Source organism: Diadema antillarum, unplaced genomic scaffold (genome assembly GCF_040938485.1).
Source record: "Diadema antillarum isolate AM-2024a unplaced genomic scaffold, OU_Dant_1.0 scf00000103, whole genome shotgun sequence".
In the NCBI taxonomy this organism is placed as follows: Eukaryota; Metazoa; Echinodermata; class Echinoidea; order Diadematoida; family Diadematidae; genus Diadema; species Diadema antillarum.
In genome coordinates this window covers 467035-475557 of record NW_027270992.1, presented here as the reverse complement: position 1 = coordinate 475557, position 8523 = coordinate 467035, and positions in this window count along the sequence as shown.

Below are 8523 nucleotides of genomic sequence, written 5' to 3'. Positions count from 1 at the left end.
TCTAGATAATAGTTTAAAAGATTCCCCCAAATTCGTCACATTTAAATACAAATTCAGAAGAACACCTACTCTCTACTTATAATTCAGCATAATTCAAATTGTTTTAATTCATGCTTGAGCTTTCACCTGTCCTGATGTCGCAGCACTTGGCGTATTCTGTGTGCAGACCTGTCTTCTTTCTTCTCTCATCTTCCTTTCCTGTCTTTTGTTCTTCGTAGACTTGTATTGTTACCGTCTTCTCTCCTCTTCGGTACTGTCTCGCGTCTTATATGTGTGTGGGTATTTTGTGTACGAGTGTGTTGTCCTTGTCATATTTTCCCGGTACACGTGGTTCAGTGAACAGTGTCCGGGCATTAGCATTGATATTCTATTCTTATTTTTTTTCCCGACCTGCGTATCTCAATATAACACATGTGTATCTTTACAAATGACTTAAATAATCTATATCAAATATAGTAGCTATAAAAAACCCTCGAATAATATATCATTTACTCATTATTTATCTAGCGATCCACGTCCCACAAGCTTTGCTTTTTAGTGGATCACTATTTTCCATAATCGAATCTATTTTCCGCACGGCCCACGAAGTATACATGTATTGTTCCTCCTAATTATATAATATATATATATATATATATATACTATATATATATATATATATATATATATATATATATATATATACATTAATGTATACTTCAGCAACATACTAGGTGTTTCACCAGCATTCGTTTTCAAACAAGTTGTATCTTTAAAAGCTCAAACCAAAGTATATTGTTGACACGAGAGAAATACAAGTACTCATTTTGATAACTGTAAAAGATACATTTTACTGTTGTTGTGAATAAAAGAAAACAAACACAAAAGAATGCTAGCTACTACCGGAGGTTGCAACGAAAGCAGAAAATTCGTCTCGACCAAAACGTTTTTGTTCGTTACACATTCGTTGTTTCATTTCTGTTGACAAACTTGCACTTTATTAGTGCCCATATTAGATTCAGCTTGTGGCAATTGCAAATCTCTTAATGTAATAGCTCCCTGTGAGAGAGTGACATGAAATCTCGCGGGAATTTAATGAAATATATCTGTGGGCTATTTTGGTTACCAATTAGTCTACTGGGAATTATGTGTGTTTTTGTCTTTAACTGACATACAAACTCCCATGACATTTGGGTCATGGATCATTTCTTACAATATACAAACCATTAATCAGAAGCGATAGCAGAGTCAAAAAAAAATCACTATGGTGTCTAAACAGGGTGCCTAATTAAGGGAGCATTGTAGTGTTGACCATTGACTATGTCTGACCAGATGCTTGACCACTGTAAAGGTGATTGAACCTAATTATTGCCAAAGACATGTAATATGGCGAAGATTCATAGCCCAGTTACAGATGACCGCTTTACTGATTTGATCTACGACCACCGAGTTCTCCAAATCTAGTCGTCATTCGATACTCTCGTATTACACGTCGACAGTCGAGTTCATCTTCCTTTTTGATTTCGGGGAAAGAGACCCTTATTCATCTCTTTAATTTCATATAATCTAACCTGTCATGATTTGAAAAAAAAATCTAAATCTAAAGAGAATATAACAATAAAAATCGTATATAAATGGAAGGTAGATGATTTTCAAGTCAACACTTCAGTAAAGTTTGACGTATTGGATCAACTATACTCAGTCTTTGTTGTACGACATCAAACGGTAAGTTGTCTTTTTGCTGAAAGGCATGATTTTTGTGAGTAAATTAAGCAGTAAGCAAGTTATACGTGTATAGTTAGCACAAAAAACCTAAAAATTTCAACTTATATTAAGTTTGAAGTATGTCTTAAATAGAAGTAGGTGTAGGATATAAACAAATGGAAAAACATTTAGCTTTGATTTGGATAGATATGAAATCGTCTGTTTTCTCTCATTCCTTTGTCTTTAATACTTTATAAGATTATATTTTTTATAACATTTGTAAAGAAAGAAGCGTTTAAGGTTCGCCTCAAAACAGTTCTCAATTTTGCAGCCTGATAGCAACCTTAAAAAACCGTGATTTTCACAAGTCTTTCAATCATTTATAAATCAGGGGCACTGTGGCATTACGTAATAGTTTGATGTTGAATTGCACCCCTGACTTTCAGTCGGAAAGTAATGGCATTACCCTCTGGTAGAACAGTGTCAAAAGTTAAGAAACTAACCTTGCTCAAGAAAACTATATTATTTTAGCATTATTATCAACAATATCAACATAATGTATGTTCATAGAAGTGTCTGACGTTAAAGGCATTATATATTATTTGCAGATGAAACAAAAACCCGGCATCAGTGCTTTGAAATATTCTAAAATGTGAGTTAGAGATAGAAACAACCACTGTAAGGATCTGAGCCCATAAAATCGATGTTAAGTATTGTTAAATACACAAAATGAGAACAATAGTTATAATAAAAATGTTCCCAGACTAAACCGTCTACAGTTATGGTTTATTGAGAAAAACAGAGATTATCTTCTCATATTTTAGGCTAAATTGCAAAAATAATAATAATAATAATAATGGTAGGATGTTTTGTGATACATCAGACTTACACAATAATATGCATCAAATGTGATATCTGGAACTTAAACATTACTGCTACCAAAGGTAAACAGGGTCTTTAATCCTCATTTAAGGAGTTATCCTGTCTTTGTGTTTTCAATGTTTAACCAGAGTTCATTGACTTTATTACCTCCTTCATTTCAGAACACACAGAATGGCATCAAAGATCCTGATTGCTTTCGTGGCTCTCTTCGTCGTCGTCGCGTCGGCAGTCGATCTCGACGAGAACTTCGACGAGGGCGAGGTTGCTGCCGACATGGAGTTTATCAAGAGGGACCCGGTGATGCAAGATTTCTTTCTCGCCGAGAAGAGGGGGAGAAGAATGAGGAAATACAAACGTGAGTGCAATATATACATAAGAGAGTGGTAACGGTGACAGTTACACGCGGTAAAAACTCATTAATCCTTGAAAATAAGAAGTTCGCTTTAACGTTTTTCCTGGTACTGTTGATCTCATACGTATTTGAGGAAGACTGTAAATTACATGGTATGACATTAGAAATCGTTCGGACATTAGTGCGAAACGAATTTAAATGTGTATGCAGAAGAAAGAGAGTGTGCACACAGAGTAACTGATAATAGTATGTCTCCGTAGGCATTACTTTCCATAAGATAGGCACATTGATTATGCCTGTCACCTTGTGAAGAAAATTTTCCACGCATTATGCTACTTCATGACATTACGGTTGTTGATTTTTTTTTTCTGCCTATGGCAAATCGCCAGTTTTATCGCAGCTGTTTTCTCTCCGTTCTTAATGTACCTGTAGTGTCTCGTCAGCCACAGGGCGCAACTTGGAGCACCGTCTTGGAACACGTAAACACACGCACATCCCCCACTCATTTTTGCACCCACTGCACATAATAGAACAAACATTAAGCAAAGCGAATGCCACTGTAGGGTTAACATTTTTCTTGTCGTTTTTATAAACTGTTTTCCTTTATAAACCAGTGCATTATTTCTCCTGTCTGGTTTTGAATAGTTTGTTACATCTGTTGAAACCTCAAAAGCAAAAGATAATTTCTGCATTCTGTTTCTGCATGAAAGCATCATACATGTAAAAATTTTTGAGAATGCCGACATCTTTGTGGAGGATAAATCAATCCATTCATGAAATAGATATATTACGCGTTTTAATCTCCGAAGTAATAAACGGAAATGTCTTTCATCATTAATTTGCACTAATATAGCATGTGAATATTTGATTCTATCCCCTCAGTATGTCCAGTTCAGGCCAATGCGGATCAAGAATGCTGGTGTTCTAGACGGAGCGGTAAATTCATCTTCTGCACAGGTGGGTGTCCTGTAACATGACAGATTCCTAGATATTCTCCTATTCCTAATATTCCTCATTTTAAACCTTCTCCTTTATTTCCTTCTCAAGCTTCTCTAGAGCATTGTTTTCTCTTCTTATCTTGATCTTCCTCACACTTCTGTTCTAGTACTCGTGAGTCTCTCTCTCTCTCTCTCTCTCTCTCTCTCTCTCTCTTTCTCTCTTTCCATTTCTTCTTCCCCTTAGTCCTTCTCCAATCCTTTCCTTTTTTCACGGACTAAATATCTTCTGGGCTTTTTGGTTCACCTCCATATCACGCGTCTTTAATATAATCTCCCAACTTTACCTTTGGGAGTAGTGATTTCAAAAATTTTCAAAATGCATTTGATGCATATGTGTAGGTCTGTTATATCACAAAACATCTTACCAGATACAATTTTCTCCATAGTTATCAGTGTTTTTCTAAATAAACCGTAACTGTAAACAGTTTAGTCTGGAAGCATTTCTATTATAACTATTGTTCAGATTTTGTATATTTAACAACACTTAACATCGATTATACGGATTCAGTTTTTACAGTGGTTATTTCTATCCTTAACTCACATTTTAGAACTATTTTGAAACACTGACGTTTGGTCTTGCTTCATCTGCAAATGGTAAATCATGCGCTTAAAGGGGAAGGCTAGTAACTGATCAGTGGGAATCAGTGCCAATGCTGGGGGATGATTGTTCCTATCCTTGCGGGATTCATTTAAGAGTACATTATATATCTATTGTTATGTGAAAATTATTTGCTTCAGAATGGTCTCATATTCAAGTAATGTGCAGTTTAATGTTTCCAGGTTAGCGTGCTTGGTCAGTGACGGGGCATTAATCTGCACATTACTTGAATATGAGACCATTCTGAAGCAAATAATTTTCACACAACAATAGATATATAATGTACTCTTAAATGAATCCCACAAGGATTGGAACAATCATCTCCCAGCATTTCCACTGATTCCCAATGATCAGTTACTAGCCTTCCCCTTTAATGTGTGAACTTATAGCCGTCTTGTGAAAAGCAGTATGACAATTATCTCTGTTGTTTCTATCCTCTTCCTGCCGCTTGAAACAGCGATCATTGCCTAAACTCGTTTATCAGGCGATAAATTCATGCGCTACAACCTCTGTATTTCAAAATTGAACATAGAGAGTGTTCTTGTATGTAAAGGTTGTGTTAAAGTTAATATTGCTCTAGATCTTCGTCGTTCACTCTCAACGGATATCATCGCGTAGATCAGGGTTGCCCTTCACCTGCAACATTATGAGAGCTAATATCTCACGCACCATCCGTTCCTTTATCTTTTTATCAGGGCAAGCGCTTGGAGAAATATAGAAGACGTGAAAGTGACGCGATGACGCCAGATGTCGGCCCAGCGCCTCGCCGTAATGGGCCGGCTGATGAGTTGACATGGTACTCGCCCGACGTTCGCTAATTCCTCCGATAGATATCATCAACGAAATCTTTCAGTAATAGGCCTATTTCGTTTAAACGAATCTTGCTCCGTTTTAAATGCTTCATGCAATTGTTTGTTTTTATCACTGTCGTTATTTGTGTTGTTTGAATATATTTCTTATTAATTGGTATCTTGCTAATCGCACTGTTTGATTTGCTGCAATAAATTTGCATGTAACAGAGCAATATCACTGGAAGACGATTTTTCATTTTGAGAACTTTGAACATACACTTACATGTGTGTGTGTGTGTGTATGTGTGTGTGTTTGTATGTGTGTGTGTATAAGTATGTTTACTGGAGGTCACGTGACTGATCCCTGGTTTAAGGGTCCCATCAAGTTTCATTCAATGAAAAAGTTTCAACTTTGCATCTAAAGATCACATAATTGAGCGTTGTGTAGGAGGAAAAAACACAAGCAAACATACACACACACACACACAATCGTTCACAGGCCGAAATGCATTGAAAAGTAATACTTAATAGACAAACATGTATGTATGTACACGTGTATGTAGGATGTTGTATAGATTGTATATATGTGTATTATGTGGGTGTGTGTGTGTGTGTGTGTGTGTGTGCGTGCGTGTGTATTTTCTTGTATTATGTATAAATATAAATTCATTTACATGCGCAAAGGGGTTAGTAAAAGGTTGGGGTGGGAACAAAATAGACTATAGTTGAGACCCTAAATCTCGTTCCATCTTTCCTGTCATTGCACTTACCTGATCATTGGATGATACGATAATCGTAACATAATATGGGTAACAAATTACCAAAAAAACAAAAAACAAAGAAAAAGCGGCTCTTCTTTTGCGTCCTTTAAGAAGGAGGACATCTGTAGTTTAACATGATTTCTAAGTATAAGTAAGAGTAAAACGAAATACACACACACACACACACACACACACATATCACACACATACAAACAAACAAAATTCCAAGCTACAGATGACAGCAAATATCACATACTGTACAAAATGCATTATCCAGACTTATGTCATTAATCATAACCATCGACATCAGCTATAACACATTATCCTTTATTTTGACATGTATGACATTCTTTTTCTTATGGATTTAGTGTAAAAAACAACTAAAACTGCAGTGAGGATTGACAAATAGACAAAGAAAGCAGTGTACACGACACCATGTACAAGTTCTACACGTCATCATACCACGATATCCTCGGAAAGAGTTGCCCTTCTCATCCCTCGCTAACCGTAAGGTAGAACATACGCATGCCCAATCAGGCTTGTTATCTTCCGGTGAACTTTGACCCTGGACATCTTTTTGATTTGATTGCGACATTGACCTCAAAGTCATCTCAAGCAAATGACGAGGAGAACAGACCTAATAATAAGCCAAGCTAAAGCAAAGCATGACCGCTACCGTCAATCTCCCTTTTGCAATATTTCTTTTTTTGATCAATCACTTTTATCCTTTATAGGATAAAAGGGAGTAGCACCTGACACAAACATAAACTAATAAATGCTGAATAATAAATGATATTCTCAAGGAAATACAACCATTTATGGGACAATATTATGATTGAGATTTTATAGACAGACATCTCCTGTTACTTATATATGTTAAGTCTCTGTACGTATGTGTATTAGCAAGTGACGTCATTTATATCACATATAATATGTCATCAGGATTATCTCGTTCCGATGATGACAATTTTATTGGAAATGACGATTAAATGCCTATTGCATCGCCTTGAAAGACAGAACCTTAAGAGAGCTTGTCTCAGACAGGCAGGTGGCATGAGTAAAAATGGGCGTATTCTTTGTCTATCACAACTTGTTACTCAATTTACATACATATCTTGCTTTAAACAAGGGTGATGACGCGTTGACTTTATATAAGAATAAAAAAGAGAAAGAAAATAACAGAAGAGTCTGCGTTGCGTTTTATCTTATTTTATTTTCTTCAACACTGTAAAAAGCCTATCAGCTTTAAAAGTTGCTTTTCAGCAAGACCGTGCGTAAAAATTTACATAACTTAATAATCAAAAAAAAAAAATAACAGGTACAAGAATACCGATGATAAACAATTAAACACAACATATTATTTTGGCATACGAATAAACAGATGTTTTTGTAACATAAAATGGTTGGAATGACATGGAGTATATTCCGATATCAGCAAAATTAAACTAAGGCAGAAAAATCATATGCGTAAAGATACAATACAATTAATTGTTAAAAATGAGTGGCAAGAGAAGATTAATATAATGACTGGAAATTTACTTTCTGAACTGCTTTTGCAAAAGAGCTTAAGTTGTACATGTTTTGAAGGAAATCATTTAGTAGCCTAGACGCGATGTAGATCGGACTACGCTTCAAACAATATGTCCTTTGTTTGGGTAAAGATGCATGCAATTCCATTATTGCTATGAACGTTGCAATAATGCTGTCTCAATGCAATACGAAAACATAAACTCTCAGGTCATAAATTGTGCATGGCTTTATGTATTTAAGTTACTGCGTGCTTTTTTTTCCCAGCGTTCCTTTTAACGGTGTATTATTAGAAAGTTATACAGTGTCTCCCTATTAAACCGAGCATCTATAACGCCCAGCACGATGCCTAAAGCTGTATTCTGTAGAGTCTGGAGTCTTTGCAGGTAGAGCCCGTTCCCATTCATCCACGTGATGGAACAATAATCAAAGTGTGGTTAAATGATCGGTTTGTACAATAAAAGAATGAGATGAATGAGATGAATCTCTCGTATATGATAACGCGGGCGGACAATATGTAAATATACTACTGCTAAATTTCACACCGAAGGAACGACTTCTTCGTTATTGTTATCACTGTCTGCTTTGATTTGTGGTTCAATTTCCATCATTTAAAGCATTTCAGTCCATATGATTCTCGTAAGTATGTATTCCTGTACGTTTTTTATGTAATTTATTACAACTCTTGAGATATAATTCATTGTATGTAAATGTATTACAATTTATTGTGTTCATGTATCCAACTATCTGACTGTAGTAACAACCAATAAGAAAAACCTCCAGCAAGAAATAAGAAGGAGAAACTGAGACTATTTTGGCTTAACCTTTCTTCTTCAGGTGCGAGTTTCTTCACTTTGTCTCCCTCTACAAATCAAATTTGTTAAGATCGCAACTGCTGATCTGTAAATTAACAAACATATCGGGAAAAAAA